Source organism: Rhineura floridana, chromosome 10 (assembly GCF_030035675.1).
Source record: "Rhineura floridana isolate rRhiFlo1 chromosome 10, rRhiFlo1.hap2, whole genome shotgun sequence".
NCBI lineage: Eukaryota > Metazoa > Chordata > Lepidosauria > Squamata > Rhineuridae > Rhineura > Rhineura floridana.
The window spans coordinates 34867159-34887481 of NC_084489.1; the positions used below are offsets into that span (position 1 = coordinate 34867159).

Below are 20323 nucleotides of genomic sequence, written 5' to 3' on the forward strand. Positions count from 1 at the left end.
CATCCATGCCGAGGCGACTTTGTCTGGGGCAGCTCAGGACTTCATGGCTTCCATGACAACCATGGGGCTGTCTCAATTTGTTAGTGGTCCAACACATGTATCGGGGCATACTCTAGACCTTATTTTTGCGACTGGACATGGGGATAGTGATCTGGATGTGGGGAGTATTACATCTCTCCCTTTGTCATGGACAGATCACTGCTTGCTGAAGTTTAGACTCTCAGTAGCCTCTTCCCTCTGCAAGGATGGGGGACCTATTAAATTGGTCCGCCCCCGGAGACTAATGAATCCTGAAGGTTTTCAAAGGGCTCTGGGGGGTTTTCCGGCTGACAGGACTGGCGCTCCTGTTGAAGCTCTGGTTGACCTGTGGAATACAGAGATGACCCAAGCTGTTGACACGATCGCTCCTGTGCGCCCCCTCCTGTGTAGAGCTCATACAGCTCCTTGGTATACTCCAGAGCTGAGAGCAATGAAGCAAGATAGGAGGCGGCTTGAGCGGAGATGGAGGCGAACTCCCGACGGATGCAATTATGCGCTGGTTAGTGCCTCCACCAAGTTGTATGTAAGAGCGGTGAGGGCGGCAAAAAAACAACATTATGCTGCCACCATCAATTCATCTCTTCGCCGCCCAGCGGACCTTTTTAGAGTTGTCCGTGGGCTACTTCAGTTAGGCCTGCAGGACACGGTAGAATCACCGGTGGCTCGCTGTAATGGGTTTGCTGCGCACTTCCAGCATAAGATCTTATGCATCCGCTGGGACCTAGACTCCCAATTTATAGCAGTTGACCCTAAAGAGGTGTCCGGAGCACAGTCTTGTCATGCTTTATTGGATGAATTTCATTTGGTTCAGCTCGAGGACGTGGACAAGGTGCTTGGACTGGTACGTGCAACCACTTCGATACTCGATCCGTGCCCCTCTTGGCTAATAAAATCTAGCAGGGAACGAACAGTTGGCTGGGCCAAGGAAGTCATAAATGCCTCTTTACGAGAGGGAGTGGTCCCTGACTGTCTGAAAGAGGCGGTGGTGAGACCACTCCTGAAAAAATCTTCCTTGGACCCAGAAAATTTCAACAGCTACAGACCAGTAGCAAATGTTCCATTCCTGGGCAAGATCTTGGAACGTGTGGTTGCTGGCCAGCTCCAGGCACTATTGGATGAAACCGATTATCTAGATCCATTTCAGTCGGGCTTTCGGCCTGGTTTTGGCACTGAGACGGCCTTGGTCGCCCTGTATGATGACCTATGTCGGGAGAGGGACAGAGGGAGTGTAACTCTGTTGATTCTCCTTGATCTCTCAGCGGCTTTTGATACCATCGACCATGGTATCCTTCTGGGGAGGCTCGCGGAGTTGGAGGTACTGCTTGGCTGTGGTTCTGCTCCTACTTGGTGGGTCGTCTCCAGAAGGTAGTGCTTGGGGAACATTGCTCGACTCCGTGGGCTCTTCAATGTGGAGTTCCGCAGGGGTCGGCTCTGTCTCCCATGCTTTTTAACATCTACATGAAGCCGTTGGGTGCGGTCATCAGGAGTTTTGAAGTGCATTGTCATCAGTACGCTGATGACACACAGCTCTACTTCTCCTTTTCATCTTCTTCAGGTGAGGCTATCGATGTGCTGAACCGTTGCCTGGCCGCGACAATGGACTGGATGAGAGCTAATAAACTGAGGCTCAATCCTGACAAGACTGAGATGCTGCTGGTGGATGGTTTCTCTGATCAGATGGTGGATACATACCCTGTCCTGGATGGGGTTACACTCCCCCTAAAGGACCGGGTTCGGAGCTTGGGAGTCGTCTTAGACTCTTCCCTATCACTTGAGGCTCAAGTAGCCTCGGTGGCACGGAATGCGTTCTACCAACTTCGGTTGGTAGCCTCAGTTACGTCCCTATCTGAGTCAGGAGGACCTTACATCGGTGGTACATGCTCTGGTAACCTCGCATTTGGATTACTGCAATGCGCTCTACGTTGGGCTGCCTTTGAAGACAGTTCGGAAGCTGGAGCTAGTGCAAAATGCGGCCGCCAGATTGCTGACAAGGACCAAGCGGTCTGAGCATATAACACCTGTTCTGGCACGCTTGCACTGGCTACCAATATGCTTCCGGGCCAGATTCAAAGTGTTGGTATTAACCTATAAAGCCTTATACGGCACGGGACCACGCTATCTGTCGGAACGCCTCTCCCGCTACGAACCCGCCCGTTCACTACGTTCTGCTATGAAGGCCCTCCTCCAGGTTCCGACTCATAGGGAGGCCCAGAGGGTGATGACAAGATCTAGGGCCTTCTCAGTGGTGGCCCCCGAACTGTGGAACAGTCTCCCCGAGGAGGTGCGCCTGGCGCCGACACTTGTGTCCTTTCGGCGCCAGGTTAAAACCTTCCTCTTTCCCAATGCATTTTTAACTTAAGTTATTGATTTGTTGTTGTTGTTGTTGTAACTGATTTTTGATCATTTACTGTTATATGTTATATGTTTTTATTGTATTATATGTGTATTTTACTATATTCTCTGTTGTTCACCGCCCAGAGAGCTTTTGCTAGTCGGGCGGTATATAAGTGTAATAAATAATAATAATAATAATAAATCTCACCAATTAAGTTTGTGGGCTCCTACTGGGAGGAAGGGTGGGATATAAATCTAATTTTTATTATTATTATTATTATTATTATTATAAAAGTATTAAACACTGTTAGTTATTATTGAACTGTTAATGATAGTCTGCATTCAGAAAACTTGTTTCGTTAACTGATAGCACAGTCCTATGTATGTTTACATGGAATTGCACCCGCTGTTGTTAATCTGGATTACTCCCACATGTGTGTGCATGTAGTTGCAACCTGAATGTAAGAATCATGAATCTGAGCCCAGAGTAAATTTGTCATGCTTAAATCCCATTGAAATTAACGCAGCATCAAGTTACTTGTGACTAACTTGTCCCATTGATTTCAGTGGGACTTAAGCATGACTCATTTTCAGTGGGTAGAGGCCACAGGGTAGGAGTGGGGAATCTTTTTGGCTCCATGGGCCAGCTGTTTATCAGGATTAGCCTCACAGGTGAAAACTGACTGGTGGATGGGGCTGCCCATCTGTCAGAATGACATCAGGTGCAAGGTGATGCTAAAATAAAGGTTTTTCTTCTGTTTTAGCAATGCTTTTGATGAACCGCTTGATGGGGAGGGGAGAAAGAAGTCATTTGCCAGTTCTGTGCTTGATACTTTTGAAAGCGCTACGTATAGGGTTGCAGTGCCTTCATTCTCTCCTTCCCAGGCTGCATTTTGCAGGCACCAGCTGCAAATGCGAGTTTTTTGATGACTGCAAAAAAAAGGAGGGTTGCTTGCTTTGTCTGCACATGCAGCAAAACTGAGCAGGATTTAGCCCTTCCTTGCTCATCAGCTGATGAGCGGTTAGGGTAAATCCTGCTTTGACTGCAAGTGCCTGTTCAGGTACGCGCAGCTATGGCAAAATGGAGCCCTGCCCTGCCCTGCCACCTATCAGCTGAAGTCCCAAGTGATGTCCCCTGTTTGGTAGGTGGGTGTGGTTTGGGGAAAATGGCCTCATGAGCCAAATTAGGCCTACTGGAGGGCCAAGATTTGTCTGTGGGCCAAAGATTGCCTGATGGTCTTGCTTTCAGTAGATGACTTCATAAATAAGTTCAAAAAGTGTATCCATTCAGTGTAACTGTGGATGAAAATAATTGAGGATGTTTTCAAGTACTAAATCACTGAATGACAGAAAATGCTCATTTTCACAGACACTGATCCCTACCACCACTCATTTATGCTAGAGGAATTCTTCAAGAACATTTAAATTAAACTGTGGACCAAGTAGCATAGCCGCATTCAGCAGGGAGCCCTCCCCACCCCAGTAATTTGTTTGCCTGCATTTTATCTGACACGATGTGTATATATAGTATGGGGATCCAGTCATGAGTAAGAACCCTGCCAAACCTTCCAGAATTGCCTGTAGTCCACCTTTTCCTCTTTGCTGTTATCCACAGAGTCCATAGGGCCGTGGAGAAAGCTGGTTTGAACCCTTGATAATGGATCCCAGTGTGGTGTAGTGGTTAAGGTGTTGGACTATGACCTGGGAGACCAGGGTTTGAATCCCCACCTAGCCATGAAGCTCACTGGGTGACCTTGGGCCAGTCACTGCCTCATAGCCTCATGCAAACCCTATTCATAGGGTCGCCATAAGTCAAAATCGACTTGAAGGCAGTACATTTACATTTTACTAAAACATAGGCAAAGTGGTGTTAGGTATCAGGAGTCATGTTTCTGAGCTGGGAAGAGAACACCTGAGAAAAGTAACAGGATAGTTAGAAGGATAAAAATCTCAGCAGATTTGGGGATGAGGAGGTGATTCTCTTCCTATGAATAATAAGCATAGTTTTCTTCTAAAAACGTTTTGTGTAGGCTCTGGGATGATGGTGCATTGGCCTTCATTTGATGAAGAGTGAAAAGAATAAGGCAGTAACTAAAAACTAGCTACGCTTGCACATAACTATGAGTGTGTATATGTGTATTTATGCATGGCTATGTGACTCTCTCTCTCTCTCTCTCTCTCTCTCTCTCTCTCTCTGTGTGTGTGTGTGTGTGTGTGTGTGTGTATACGTATACATTCAAATATGCAACACTTTTTCTGATACAAACCCCACAATGTGGGGTAAGTGTAGATTTTAGTCAGTAAAATGTCTACTTTAATTTTCTGTCCAAGAAACATTCTTACAAAAGATAAGAAAAATTACAAGTATTTCAAGAAGTGGAAGAGTTGTAGCACCTTAAAATTAACAACTTTTTTGTAGCATGATTTTAGGCTGGGTGGGAATCTGTGCCCGTTCAGATGTGGTTGACTCCCAGCTCCCATCAGCCCAAGCTAGCATGGTCAGTGGTCAGGGACGCTGGGACTCATAGTCCAACAACATTTGGATTTCCACAAGCTCCATATCCATGGTTTAGAGTTTACTTCTCAGATGTAGTTTATCAAGCTACTGCCCACAGGTTTTCAATAAGCAGTAGTATGGGGTTTATGTCTTGCTCAGAATTCATGATGAAACCATGCAAGATCCTTCTTTTAAGATTGGTGGCAAATGCAGTTATGGACTGCTGTTCAGTCACATGAGGCATGTGCACATAGAAAACATTTTAAATACAAAAGTTTCAAACCATGTGCGTGCATATGTGTGTGTGTGTGTGTGTGTAAGAGAGATTGCTTGTAGTGATATTTTACGCGTCATTTTGCCTGCAGGCAGGGAACCTTTGGCTAATTTTGATAGCATTGTGTAAGAGATCAATGCTTTACTAGTTTGTTTTGTGTTTCTCTGGTATAACACTGTGCCATAGGAAAGGTATTGGAGAGCCTCGTAAATCCTCCTCAGCGGAAAATTGGTGCTGGTGCCTAGAATTTTGCTTCTGAGAATGTATATTTTTGTAAAAATAAAAATGGACATGAATTTATGAAGAGTGGCCAGCCAGATGTTTGTGCGAAGTCGCCAGAAAAACATAAATCCCCCCCCCTGCCATTCACCCTCATCCTTCAGCAATGGATATCCAGTGGTATAGATCTGTGACTGGGGATTCCGTTTAGCAATCATGGCTCATATCAATTGGTAGATCTGTCCTGCATAATGTTGTCTAATCCCCTTAGACTGCACACATAGATATATAGATAGCAATTGATGAAATTAGATCAGGGTTGAATGTACACAGCAAAAGGAAGATTTTAAAAATTGGTCTCCTGTTATAAATATGAAATGTAAAAAGCTGGTCTTCACAAAGACAAGCAATGGTGAGCTGGAAAAACATTGTGTAACATTTTTTAAAAATTACTGTTGGTTGAGAAAGGAATAAAATCTTCACTATTTTTTTAATAAGAAAAGCAGTATGTTAAAAATAGAAATTACAAGCTACTCTTTATGTGCACTTTTAAAAGATAAAATTATAATCCACAGTCAAGATGGTAAAACATGTTGGGCTATTGCAGTACTGAGGTTTAGACATACTGCTTGATAATGACATACCTAAGAACATTTTATACTCTGTTTTAAGGCAGGTAAATGTATAATTTCTGAAGTATAACTAATAGTCAGAGGGAATCTGTTTCATGACTTAAAATTTCTCCCATGAAATCAGCAATCCTGGCTGGGAGATACACTTTAGTGTGAAACTGCCTGTGTATACTGCCTGTGTATACATAGAGATATATGCATATATATAGAAGGGTCATAAACCGCTTTGGACCAGGGAGCACATTTTGAATGTTGAGGGGCAGCTGAGGATGCCAACGGACAAACTGCTGCTATAGAGGTATAGCATAACAAAATGGCTGCCATGGGGCACATAGCATAACACAAATTTAGAGAGAGAGTAAAGAGTATATATGGACACATTTGTGTGTATGTGTGTATATACATGTATATGTTTTTGTGGATATACACATGTTGATAAAAAAGTGTTTATAAAATATTCTTTCTAATGAAACAGATTCAGAAAGGTGTAAAAGAAACTGCCTTGTTGTAGCATCCCCATGATGTTCCTAAAATCAAATGTTCTAAAATCTTACATTAAGAAAATAGTTCCAGAGGAAAAAGAACATGTTGTCCACTTTTAAAAAGTGTATGTTCATCTTTTTTCTGCACCTACCTGTTTTGTCAGAAACCATCTTCAGCATTATAATACTTCATTCTGTGTTGCCTTGTTTGTTTTTCTCATGCTACTTTGTCACTATTAAAGAAATTATTAATTGTTCTGACAGAGGTCAGACAGAATATCTGTGGGTTTTCGCTGTGTGTCAAACAATACACTTGTTACTGTTATGGATTCTTGTGTAAAATGGATAATAAAGTGCTACTACATTTAAGTAGAGTAATGCATTACCTGCTGTATGCTTGCTGAGTAAGCACTTATTTCATGAAGTCAAACATTACAGTTGTGTGTTTCAGGCTGTTTGATATTCGTTCCACGAAAGAAAATTGGTGTATTTTCATAGTCTCGGAGACATGAATGGCATGGCTGCTGACTTCAGCAATGGAAAGCTTCCATTTAAATAGGACTCTGAATTAACAAATCACTGTCATTACAACAATATAAATTTACTGGGTAGGTGAGACAGTATATTGTATATCACGATTAGTATGATATGACACCTCGTGGTGTTAAGTCTCTTGTATGATAAAATATTTTTAGGGTTTGCACATTATGTACTTGATTGAAGGTTTATTGTTTCAAATATGGCAGGTTTTAAAGTTAATTGTATGTCAAAAACATGCTTACATTTTAATAAATAGTTGGGTATATGCTTCTTTGGACTGATTTTTATGTTATAAGTGATCCCTTAGAATCCTCTGAAAATTCTTTCACAATCATAGTGACTCTACATGATATTCGCAGCATGTGATTGTTGCTCATCAAGGGACCATCCAATCCTATTTAGCCTATACTACCCATTTGTAGCAGCAACTGGGGCTGGTATAGAGATGCTCCATGTGATTGGGGCAATCCATATGGTGAGCTGCTGTGACATGTTAACACTATGGTGGGGAACTACTGCCATGCAAAAGCACTGCTGGTAGTTTTCATGGGGCAGATGTAATGTTAGGCCATTAAAGATGAAATCAAGGGCATAAGAGTTGGATCATTATTTAAGCTCTTAAGTGTGGTTACAGTGAGCTTAAACTTTGAAGGAGCAACTGGGGAATGGTGAAAGAAGTCAATAAGCTAATTAGCATGATTGCAGAGACTAATTCTAGATTGATGGAAATTCTATGCCTTTTCAGCAGTGTTAATTACCTAAGCACTTTGACCAGATGTAGGAATATTTTTACTTACATTGGTGTTAGTGCATATGACCCCTGGGAGTATTCTTAAAAACCCATTCTAGCTCCCTTTCTGTCCACCAGTATATAATGCCATACTGTCTGTGTCCTGAAAGTAGCAGGAACAGGTGGAAATTTCAAAAGATTTCCCCCCTTTTCCTTTTAAAAATTGTAGCTTTTATTATCTCTCAGGTAGATAACATAATTTTATAATGATGCTTAACAAGAATACTGTGTAACTAACATTCATATCATGCTTATACCTTGCTGGTCTAGTGATTATCTTGTCTGTAGTTGTAGTGGGTTGGGGAGCAGGCTTTGACCAAGTAGCTTCTCTTGTTATTTATTTATTTATTGTACTTATTGTACTTATATACCGCCCCATAGCCGAAGCTCTCTTTAATCAGTCTTTTACCTAGAGTGAACAATGTGAATGATGTTACAGTTAACGTAATATACCATTTCTTTGGTGCAAGTCATGAAATTCAATAGGGCTTAATGCATTGTGGTCTTCTCTGCCCATTAGCCCTTGGGGGTTCATGCATTTGTATCCACACCCATTTCTTCTCAATTCCCTTGCATATCATCACAGCTCCTACAATGATAAAAGTCTATAAATACATTAGAGAGTCCAAGGCAACTCCAATAAATGAGAGGTAATCATTCATCATAGCTGAAGAAGTCCTTGCATCTTGTTGTCCGTGTTCAGTCCAATAGTTTAAAGATAATTAAAATTGACTTTACTAAAAAGTAAAGAGAAAAATAAGACACATGAGAGAAAGATCTTCAAAATTAAAACTTTTACCCAATAGCTTTGAGACTTTAAAAATCAAAAAGAACCATATGACCACCGTTGTGATCTGTATGCTAGGAAGAAGAATGGGGGTAAAGTGAATGCTGCCCAGGGTTAGACTATGGTTTCTCTTTGCTGCAGTCATCATCTTCAGCAGCAGTGATACCTGTGTCTTTGAGAGTGCAGAGCTGCTACGGAGGGGAGGAAAGGAAGCACCTGGCATCACTATTCACTATGCCATTCTCTTATGCCTTGGGCCAGGGTTTTGCTTTCCTTCCTACTCAATAGCTTTGGCTGGTTAGTGAAATTTGTCTCTCCTCCAAAATGATATCAATCTACTTCCACTGCATTATTCTTAGTGAAGTCTGGATAGGTATCTGGAATTTCCCTCTCATCCTACATACACACACAAAATCATTGTGGACAAATCCATTTTTTTTATTTAACAGGATATATATACTGCTTAATCATCAAAGCCTCTAAATGGTTTACATAAGATATAAAATACATGTTAAAATTACTGATAAAATCAGATAAAAATAAGTTAGCTTAAAATTTTTCAAAATAAAATCAGAAATTTTAAAAACACATTATAAAATAAAATTACATATTAAAATACATGTGAAAGTTAGATGTCTGCGTAAGCTTGCTGTTGCTGAGGACTTCTGCAAGAATGGGAGAATAGTTCCTGCATCAAGCCTTTGCTTGTTCCTTGTAGTGCACAGGAGAAAGGAGGCAACTGGGATGGAAGTCTGAGAACTAACAAAATATGGGGATAACTTACAGTCAAGTAAGATGTTAGCCTTGAGTAACGGTGTCCTTGTGAGCAAAATACGCAAATGAAATGTCACCGGGAGTTCTCAGTACTTCCAAGGTAGCTTTCTCTGAAATGTTACAGGTTACACCTGCAGGGCCAGCTAGACAGGTGCAGCTTCATAGTCTCAATGTGCGGCTGAGGCAATGATGTTGGCAGGAGGGGTTTGAACTTATTAGGCACTGAGGAACATTTTGGGACAAGCCCAGCCTATATAGAAGGGATGGACTCCACTTGAACCAGGATGGAACCAAACAAAATCAAAAAGGTGGCAGAGCAGTTTTTAAACTGATTGAGGGGGGAAAGCTGACGAAGTTGAAGAGGGTCCTGTTTGGAACAAATCTCTCCCCTAGGATAAAGACATAAAAATGATGACAATTTAAATGGGGTAGGCCTAGATCTTGGCATTGTGAGTTCAGGGACGCAGGATAGCAATTCAGAGAAGCCAAAGTCCACAAACCAAACGAAACATTCCAAAGAGAGACAGTGTATATAAGTGTTTAAATGCTAATGCTAGAATCCTCCGAGCCAAGATGGAATAACTGGAGTGCTTGGTTTTAAAGGAGAGCATTGATATAGTAAGCATAACAAACCTTGTGGAATCGAGAAAACTAGTGGGACATGGTTATCCCCGGATATAAAGTATAACACAAAGCCATATTGAAGGTGGTGTCTCTTTGTGAAAGAGGGCATTAAATCCAGCAAGCTGGAAACCCAAACAAGGAGACTCCTCCACAGAATCAGTGTGGGTGGTGATACCATGCCCCAACAGTAACTTAGTACTGGGGATGTGTTATTGTCCCCCTGATCAAAAGGCTCAGGGACATCTTGAGATGAGAAATGAAATCAAGGAAACATCTGAACTGGGAAATTTTGTAGTAATTGGTAACTTCAACTACCCTGGCATAGACTGGCTACATATATATGTGTTCCAGTCATGACAAAGAAGCAGAATTGCTAGATACCCTAGATGACTGTGCTGTAGAACAGTTAGTCATGGAACCAACCAGAGGGGCAGTGACCCTGAAATTTATCTTAAGTGGTGCCCAGGACCTAGTGTGAGATGTAAGTGTTGTCAAATCAACTGGGAGTAGTCACCATAGGGCTGATATATTAAACATACATGTGAATGGCCAATTGCCAAGAAAATCCAACATGGTCACTTTGACTTCAAAAGAGGAAAATTCCCCAAAATGAGGGAAAGTTTCAACAAAAGTTGATAGGCAAAGTCCAGAGGGTCAGATCACTCCAAAATGCTTGGAAGCTGTTTAAAAACAAAATATCAAAAGCTCATCTAGAATGTATACTGTAGTTGAGGAAAAATACCACCAGGATCAAGAGAATGCTGGCATGGTTAACAAGCAGAGTCAAAGAAGCTATTAGAGACAAGAAGGCTTCCTTAAAAAAATGGAAGGCCTGTCGGAATGAGAATAAAAAGGAACACAAACTCTGGCAAGAAAAATGCAAGAAGACACAAAGGTGTGCTAAAGCAGAATAAGGAGAGTGAAGAGAAGCTAAATAAATTCTTTGCATCTGTAGTCACAGTGCCTGAACTAACTTTTGCAGAAATGGAGTCTGAGGAACTGAGGCGAAAAGTGGTGATAATAGATGTTCTGGGCTTAATAAACAAAGTAAAAACTTGATAAATTGCTGAGTCAAGATGGCATCCACCTGAGAGTTTTTAAATAACTCAGATGTGAGATTGCTGATCTTCTAACAAAAATATATAACTTCTCAGATGCAACTAAAAAGCTATAAACTAAGCAATTATAACCAAATATTTTATGCACATTTTAGGCCAATATCTGGGCCATTATAGGTGTCTGAAGAGCTGGTGAATAATGGTGATGAGAGATGAAGTTCTAGGCTTAATAGACAAAACAGAAACAGACAAATCACTGGATCCAGATGTCATTCATCATTCATTCATTCATCATTTTATTTGTATGCTACCTTTCCACAAAAAATTGTGCTCAAAGTGGCTTATAAGGAGGTGAACAGAAGTACATCTCAAAAACAATTGCAAAAACAATTTCCTAATAACAAAAAAATAATAAAACAGTAAATATAGCAGCAAACAAAAATAACTTTTCAATATCATGAACACAGCAACATTATATCTCTTGGCAGGCAACATTATACTTTCTGGCAATAGCAAAAATAAGAACAGAATTTTGACAGTTTCACTTGGCTCCGAGTAACCCACTAGAAATCCCACAATGTTGCTCAGAGTCCCAGTATGGTAGCAACTTCTTATAAGGCTTTCAAAGGCAGGGGTCGGGAGAAGCTGGAGGCTTTCAAAGGCAGGGGGCGGGAGAAGCTGGAAACATCCCTTCCATGGTCTGCTTTGAACCCCTGAAAGCAGTCTGGAAATGATAGGGCAGTGTTACTGCTGCATCTTAAAAAGCTAGAAAAGCCGCCTTTACCTGACACCATCAATGTTAGCCTCGTAAGAGTTGGTAACCAGCTGCAGTGTGGAGTAGGCGCTCGACAAGGGAAACATGCAGCGATGTAGCGGCTGCTGGGGCAAAGTTTAGTTGGTGTGATCAAACTCACCAGGCATCACATCTACAGGCACAGACATGCTCAGTTACAGCAGGATTTCATCCAGCATTTTCACAGCCTCCACGCTGGCAGCCTGAGACTTCTTGGTTAGGTATTTTGCCTTGTTAATGGTGTATCTGCTCTGAGTATTCTGGCTGAGCAAATTGCCCGCCAGAATGGCTCTGGAGATGAGGGCTGCACTACACTGCTCTCCCTCAGCACCCAGCTGCCCAGTCACCATGTCCACCAGGAGCTGCATGCCCAGGAGACTCTCTCCGCTCTTGCCACTGAGGCCAAGGCCGGACACCAGCAAGACAAACCTGTCTGTGCTAGGCCCCATCATGGGCAGTTGGGTGGGCATATCTGCAAAGCAGTGGTCCTCAAGAAGGAACTTGCCATCATCCCTCTCTGAGCCGTAGACAGCAAGTATGGTCCCCGTCACCAGCTTGTTGACTTGTATGGCTCCCTCCACTTTGATTCGCTGCAGCTCGTCTTCCAAGATCACATCATCAGCTTCATGGATGTACTTGGTGCAGGGAGGCTGTGGTGGCAGATTGTGCTCTTTGCTGATTTCTCGCAGGACAGAGGGCTGAAGCTGCATAGACTTGAAGAGTGTCCCCACCACACAGCATTTCTCTGCTATCTGCAGGTCACACAGTTTCTTCACTGTAATGTTGTTCCCCCATATGCACCTGGCTCTCTCCACCAATAATGGTCTCATCTGAATGAGGCGTGTGGCATAGATGTGGGCATACTGCCGATTGTAAGTCCGCTCCCCCAGTCTGAAGTTCTGGGAGCAGTTGGTATAGGTGGAGATGTGTACCTGGTCAAAGGTAGAGGCCACAGCAGGAGAGGTCAGGAGGCTCTGCACAGATTGGACAGCCTGCTCGCAGCCTAAATAGCAGACTTATATTGTGTCTGGATTTTCCCTCACTGAGGGGCACCAATGCGTAGAGACAACCTCACCCATGCAGGGTGAAATCATCTCCCATCTCCACTGGGAAGAGAAACCCCAGAAGACTAGCCTAGCAGGGAGGGGGGAAACTCCACCTGAGAATTCTCAAAGAAAAATGTGAAATTGCTGATCTTCTAACAAAAATATGTAACGTGTCCCTCAGATCCGCTTCCATATCTGAGGACTGGAAAGTAGCCAATGTAATGCCAACTTTAAAAAGGGATGCAGGGGGATCCTGGAAATTACAAGTCAATTTGCTTAACATCTGTCCTGGGAAAACTGGTAGAAAGTATTGTTAAAGATAAAATAACCATATAGAAGAATAAGCCTTGCTGAAGCTGAACCAGCATGACCTGCAAGGGTAAGTCCTGTCTCATTAACCTGTTAGAGTTCTTTGAAAGTGTCCACAAGCTTATGGATAGAGGTTATCCAGTGGACAATAGTGTACTTGGGCTTCCAAAAAGCTTTCAGCAAGGTACCTCACCCAAGAGTCCTGAATAAGCTTAGCAGTCATGTGGATCAGGAACTGGCTAGGAAACAGAAAGCAGAGAATCAGAAAACATGGTCAGTTCTTCCAAGGGAGGGATTTAGAAAGTGGAGTCCCCCAAGGATCGGTACTGGAATCTGTACTTTTTAACTTGTTCATAATGATCTGGAGTTGAACAGGTGACAGTGAGGTGGCCAAGTTTGCTGGCGATACTAAATTTTTCAAGGTTGTTGAAACAAAAAGGGATTGCAAAGAGCTCAAAAAAGACCTCTCTAAACTGAGTGAATGGGTGGTAAAATGGCAAATACAGTTCAATGTAGACAAGTGTAAAGTAAAGAATATTGGAGCAAAAAAATCTTAATTTCACACATATACTCATGGGGTCTGAACTGGCAGTTGCTGACTAGGAACAAGATGGGGTTTAGTGGATAGCTTGATGAAGATGTCAACCGTGGCAGCTGTAAAAAAGACAAATTCCACAATAGAGATCATTAGGAAAAGTATTGAAACTAAAACTACCATTATACAAATCTATGATATGGTTGCATTTGGAATACTGTGTCTAGTTCTGGTCATCTCACCTCAAAAAGGATATTGTGGAGCTGGGAAAGGTTCAGAAAAGGGTAACTAGAATGATCAAGGGGATGGACCGTCCCCCCTATGAGGAAAGGTTGCAGCATTTGGTGTTTTTTAGTTTAGAACAAGGTGAGTAAGAGGTAACATAGTAGAAGTGTATAAAATTATACATGGCATGGAGAAAGTGGATAAAGAAATGTTTTTCTTCCTCTTTCATAATACTAGAACTCATGGACATGCAGTGAAGTTGAATGTTGGAAGATTCAGGACAGACAAAAAAAGTACTTGTTCACACAGCGCGTAAACTATGGAATTCGTTCTCACAAGAGGCAGTGATGGCCTCCAATTTGGAAAGCTTTAAAAGAGAATTAGACAAATTTATGAAGGATAAGGTAATCAGTGGCTTCTAGCCATGATGGCTATGCTCTGCCTCCATAGTTGGAGGTGGTATGGTTCTGAATACCAGTTGCTGGGAACTGCAGGAGGGTAGAATGCTCTTGCACTTGGGTCCTGCTTGCAGGCTTCCCATGGGCAACTGGTTGCCCACTGTGAGAACTAGATGCTGGACTAGATGGCTCATTGGCCTGATCCAGCAGGCTCTTCTTATGTTCTTATGTCAATGTACTCAAACACAGATAGAACAGAATCAAGTCATAGAATACAGCTGAGCCAAATACATTTATTTATGATTACATTTGAATATAATCAGGGGTGTAGTCATCCAGGGTCTTGGGGGGGTCTTAGACCCTTTACATTTTTGAGAGCAGGGTCCCAGTAGGGTGTCTATGTCTCTAGCATCTTATGAGCCAATCAGCATGTCAGAGGAGTGTGTTAGACACTGAGAAGAGTCTTCTGACATGCTTTGTTGTCCTTTCTTGCTTGTTGAAGCTAATCAGAGTGAAAGGAGGTGAGTCAGCCACTGAGAAGATTCTTCTCAGTGGCTAGCATTCGCCTCTTTCATGCTTAATGACACCTAGGGATGGCTGTTGTTGTGAGAGAAGGTATTAACAAGAACCTCATTCTCAACCCTGCAGCTCTGGCTATGAAGAGACCCTGCACTTCTGAATTTGCCACTGCGCTACTGTATATAATGTGAAAGATGTATTAATCTTCTCTGAGAGAGAGAGAGATGTTTCATGGCACCTTGAGGCTAACTTTTTAGGTGCTTTTAATTGTAAAACAGCAGAAGCTTTCATAAGCACTTACAAAAGCGTATGCCATGTTAAGCTTATGCCAGAGAGCTTTGGCTATGGGGCGGTATACAAATATGATTAAATAAATAAATAAATATCCTAAGAGGCTAGTCTAAGAATGCCATGAACTAGAGGTGTGAAGGCCCAGAAAAAGTAGGAAAAATTCGGGAAACATGTTTGTTTTTTTCTGGGGGGGAAAAGGGAAATGAACTGTTTTTTTCTCCAGAATTTTTCAGATTTTTTCCCTGGGTGTTCACATTTCTTCACTGAACATATTTCTTTGCTTTTAATGCATTATGTGGTCATGAAAGTAAACATGTAGGAAACGTACATTCGTCTTGTCACTTGATTCATGAGCAACAAACTTCACCTTCCCAGACAGGTTCAGAGACAGCTAGTGCCTGCAGGTCATCTTTTGGGAAGGGATCAGGGCTTGTAGAGGTAGTAGACTTCCCTTGGCACCATTGTGGTGGGCTTGAATGAGCTACCCAGACAGTGTATCCTTCCCAGGCCTGTATCCATTAAGGCACTGTTGCTTGCCACCATTATGGGCATTACAATTGCAGGCTCAAAGCCAGCTATTTGTTGGCCTTTAGTGGATAATGGTGGCCACCAAGCATGGCAGCCATTTAAAATGTCACACACAGATTGGCAGTATATGCACACATACATATGTACTTCCACCTCTCTACCCCATACATACTCTTATCCCTTGCATGCACCTTTAAAAAAAAATTAAATTGCACAGAAAATGTGGCTTTCCCTTCTATCCAGCAACTCATGACCCAAACATCAAAACCAACTTGGGTGGCCTCCCCCATTCCCCAAATACTTAGCTCTGTGTCAATTTTTATGGGGAACATACTTGTTTTGTGTTTAGGCTTTTAATATCTCTTCCATTTGGCATGGATTTTACTGGAGCAGGAAGCAGCCAAACATTTTTCTAGACAAAATTATCATCATTCCTAATATGTAAATTATTTGGGAATGGGTGTTTTAATGGGAAAAGGCTGTATAACAACTTTCTCCCATGAGAAAATACTCATGGAGGAAATTGTAGAGCAAGTTTAATGATAGCTGCGTGTTGCTGAAAGGCATTACTGGTAGTGAAATTTCACTGCTGCATCTCCAAGGTGGGGTGGTGTATAGCTTTAGTCCCTAAACCCTTCTGAACAAATATCAATATGCTGCTTGTATTTCCGGAACCCCCAAATCTTTTTGATCATGTTTGCATTCAGGATGTGGTTGAAATCCTAACCCAACCCAGAATGGATCCATTTAGGGGTCTTCCTGCCTCCCCTTACATCACTCTTTCCCAGTACATATCTGGATATGGCAACAGATAGAGACTCCAGTAGGCTTTAGATGCTGCTGTGAGCAGGTATATCAATGTCCAGGATACCTGGAAGCATTGAAAATACAGCTTGCATGGCTGCTGATTTCCCAGGGCATTACCATGCCCACTTTAGAGCCTAAGGGGAACTCTCCCTGCTGTTACTATCAGCTTTCCCCACTGTGATAAATATGGGAAATGGAAGGAGTTGACAGAGAGGACTCCAGAAGGCCCAATTCACTCTGAATTGGAATATGATGATGAATGTCTAGAGAATATTTAGGAATATAATCTGGTTCTCAAATTATTTCAATTTGAATGTGAGGGCAGGCTTTTTCATGGCTTGTTTGTACTTGTCAACTGTCACCTAATAGTCTTAAACTGCTCTGTAATCTGAAATTTGGTTGTTTTACTCATTTTAACTGCTGCCAGTGGTTAACAGGCTGTCCAATCCCAACACTACATACAGCTAGTTAGACCTCTTGTGCCCTGAACCACAGTTTATGCCAATTTTTCCCATGTCAGCCTGTATATACACCCTTCCTTTCCCAATTCCCCCCCTTATCACAACTCTTCTGCAACCCCAAAATCTGCTCTCTTCCCTGCTGAACTGCTGCTTGTGGTATCGCAACTTATCCCTGCCCCTCTAGTGGAGAACAGCAGGGTTCCTCTTCTTTGACTTGATTATGCCAGATTTCAGAAATTATCCGTAGAAGTTATTTATGTAGACTTAGTTTTTTTCCAGTCTGACAGCTAGAACCAACTTATTTCTTTCACTACATGCCAGAGGAGGTGATTGTTTTATTGATGAATATGAAAAAAGTGAATAGTCCAGTGCTTTGTTCCATTCCTCTAATTTACGACACCAATAATAATGGATGATGGATGATATATCCGAACATTAATAAATAATCTTAAAAGGTGTACTAAATCAAAGAGGAAGAGACCAAGGAATAATCTCATAATGCTTCAAGAGGGTAAGCTAATTCTAGTGTCATTAATTCTGCTATATGCAAGAAATAAACAAAGGCCCATTTAACGTAGATGTACTGCCAATAGGATAAGAGCTGTTACAGTATTGACACCTTTTCAGTAATGAATGAACTGTTGTTTAAAACAATATATCTATAAATTAAAAGTTTCTGGAGCTGGATGGGTTCTTGAAAACAGGTGGCCATGTATTAGTGGAATGTAATCTTTGCACCATAGTGGCTTGTCCTTGAAAACTCTTTTGTTTAATATCTTACAAGGAAAAAGATTAACTTTGCTATACAAATGTGATCAAATTTCAACAAATTTGACCATTTTAGTTAATTGAAACATAATGCTGGTAAAACTTGGTAATGAGAAATTTGTTGAAACAAGCTGAGTATTTCTCTATAAGTTCTGAAAGGACCTTTAAAAATCTTTTATCCTTGGCACTTAGTTATTACTATTCAGCCCATGAGGCATCTTGGATGTCCTATTATTATTTCATTCCTCTTAATTCTCTGTATTATGCTTGTATTTTAGTTCTTAGCTTTACTGTTTTAGTTTCTTAAGACTAGTCCTAATTAGAACCAATCTGTTACATGATCACACTTTGAAGGCTAGATCAGTACATCTTAACAGAGTCCTAAGCTGCTGTTGTCTGCTATACTTGAAACAGGGCAAACCATTCATAGTGAAGTCCATGATACATGCTGCATCTCCTGGTACTCTTCTTAAGTCTTGCATATAGGAAATATTAAATTTCAGTTTGAATTATAGATGCAATTAAGTACCATCTTAGTATGAGCAGTAATTGCATTTAGGCTATTAGAAAAGATGTGGGGAAGGTTAGTTTAATGGTGGAAGTGCATGATTTGCATGCAGAAGTTTCCAGGTTCAGTCCTTGGCATCTTTAGATAGGGCTGGAAAATACTTCCTAACAAACTCTGGAGAACCTCTGCCGGCAGTGACTGTCAACAATATTGAGCTAGATGGACCAGTGGCAGCTTCTTATGTTCCTATGTTTTTTCTGATTCTTTAAAATATCACACAGCTGCAAAATTCTATAAATGCATCTCATAAGAAATGTTTGCTATTGTGAGCCAGAAGGAGTAATCTTTTCAAAACCAAATGGAAATGAGAATATGATAGTGGGAAATGATGATTGGTGCTGCAGTATATTTACTTCAGTATATACTCTTAAATGGCCATGCAACAAAACACATGCTACTTTCACTATTGATTTTCCTTGTTGAGATATGGCAATCTGTTTAAAGGATTATGTATTGCTAAGATTTTTATGTATATTGTCTCTTCATTACAATCTCCTAACATGAAGTTCAGACTTGATCTATGAAAGAAGCCTAGAAACTGGCTATGCACTTTGAAGTTCTACAAGTCTTGTGGATTTTTCTTTACCAGAAACTAGGGCTAGATAAGAATTACAGTACATTTCATGGCAGTTCCATAAAATAGAGAACTCGTAGTGATGTAATGGGTATTAGTAGTGGGGAAATAATTCTACTCACCATAATTGGTATAGATCATCCAGTTAGGGAGCATCTTTATTCCAATAAGTTTTGCAGAATAGTGTTTTAGGGTGCCAATTTAGCATTTTAAAATAAATCTTGAATGAATCTTGACTTGTAACATTCTACTGATTGGTCCTGGTTGATATCACCATTGAAGGTTATCGATGTCATTGTTTTAATTTTAAATAGAACGTGCACTCAGATAGTAGAAACCAGAGCTTGGGAGAAATTTGCTAGGAAAAACAAATTACTTGTAATTTATTACTTTTTTGTGGAACGAGTAGGTAATTTCTTTACGTTTTGTTTGTAATAGAACGAGGAGTCATTTCATTACTTTTGAGCTGTAATTGCAATGTTTCCGGCATTACTTCTGGGCGTTACTTGGGGGGGAGCAGGGGAAACATTCTGCTCCTTTGATTCGTGGATAAAAATCATGTGCTTCTGTGCAGTGTCACTCTTCCGTCGTGTTCTATGGATGTTTAGGAGGTGACAAGGGAGGAAGTGAAGAAAGAGACAGGGTGGAGTGGAGAAAAAATGGTTAAAAATGGACAGTAGTGGAGAAGAATAGAGTGGAGGGAGAAAGGAGCTGGAGGGCAAGGAGGCAGCAGCAGAATGGATATGAACTGTGGAGGTGAGAGACGATGATGTGTGTGTGAGTATACTGTGTTTGCACTTTGTGCGAGGGAGTAGCCCTGCCTGGCTACTTTGCTGCAATTGCAGTTTTAACTTTTTTGCACCCCAAAGGAAAATGTTTGCTTTGTGACATGACAGGGTCTGGGAGGTGGTTGAATTAGAGAGACTATGGTTGCTAGCTGAGAAAGGGGTTGCATGTGGTTTGGTGCACAAAGTTCTGAGCGGTGGCATCTGCCTCCCTCCCCACCTCCCCGCTCTTACCAGGGGAGAGATGAGAGACCACCACTGCTAGCTAGCCACCCAGAAGTAGCAGAGCTACTGAGAGAGCAAGGAGCAGAGCCAAAAGCCTCTTCACAGCTGAGGCTTCGGGGTGAGTGAGAGGCAGACAAGTTACAGCAGCAAGCTGCCAGGGTCCTGAAGAGCTGCTGCTTCCAGTTTCCTTCCTTCCTTCCTTCCTTCCTTCCTTCCTTCCTTCCTTCCTTCCTTCCTTCCTTCCTAATGACCAGGATGCATCTTCATCCCTCCCCGTGGCAAATGCAAAGGGTTCCAGACAATTGACAAAAATCTCTGTTATCTTTTCGGAGCCTTTTGAAGACTTTCCTCTTTCAACAAGCCTTTTAGGTTGAGACCTATCCCAGTCTGCATCTGTGTTAGAATTGCTTAATTTTTTTTAATAATGTTTTTAACCCTTTT

At 41.6% G+C, this 20323-nt stretch overlaps 1 protein-coding gene and 1 pseudogene across 4 annotated transcripts in view; one reads left to right on the plus strand and one right to left on the minus strand.

Annotated features, from left to right (window-relative positions):
- TBC1D5 (TBC1 domain family member 5) overlaps nucleotides 1–20323 on the plus strand; it is a 741088-nt gene that overhangs the window by 314798 nt on the left and 405967 nt on the right. The window lies entirely within an intron of this gene.
- Nucleotides 11831–20323, minus strand: part of LOC133364811 (DNA polymerase delta subunit 2-like) — an 80233-nt pseudogene continuing 71740 nt past the window's right edge.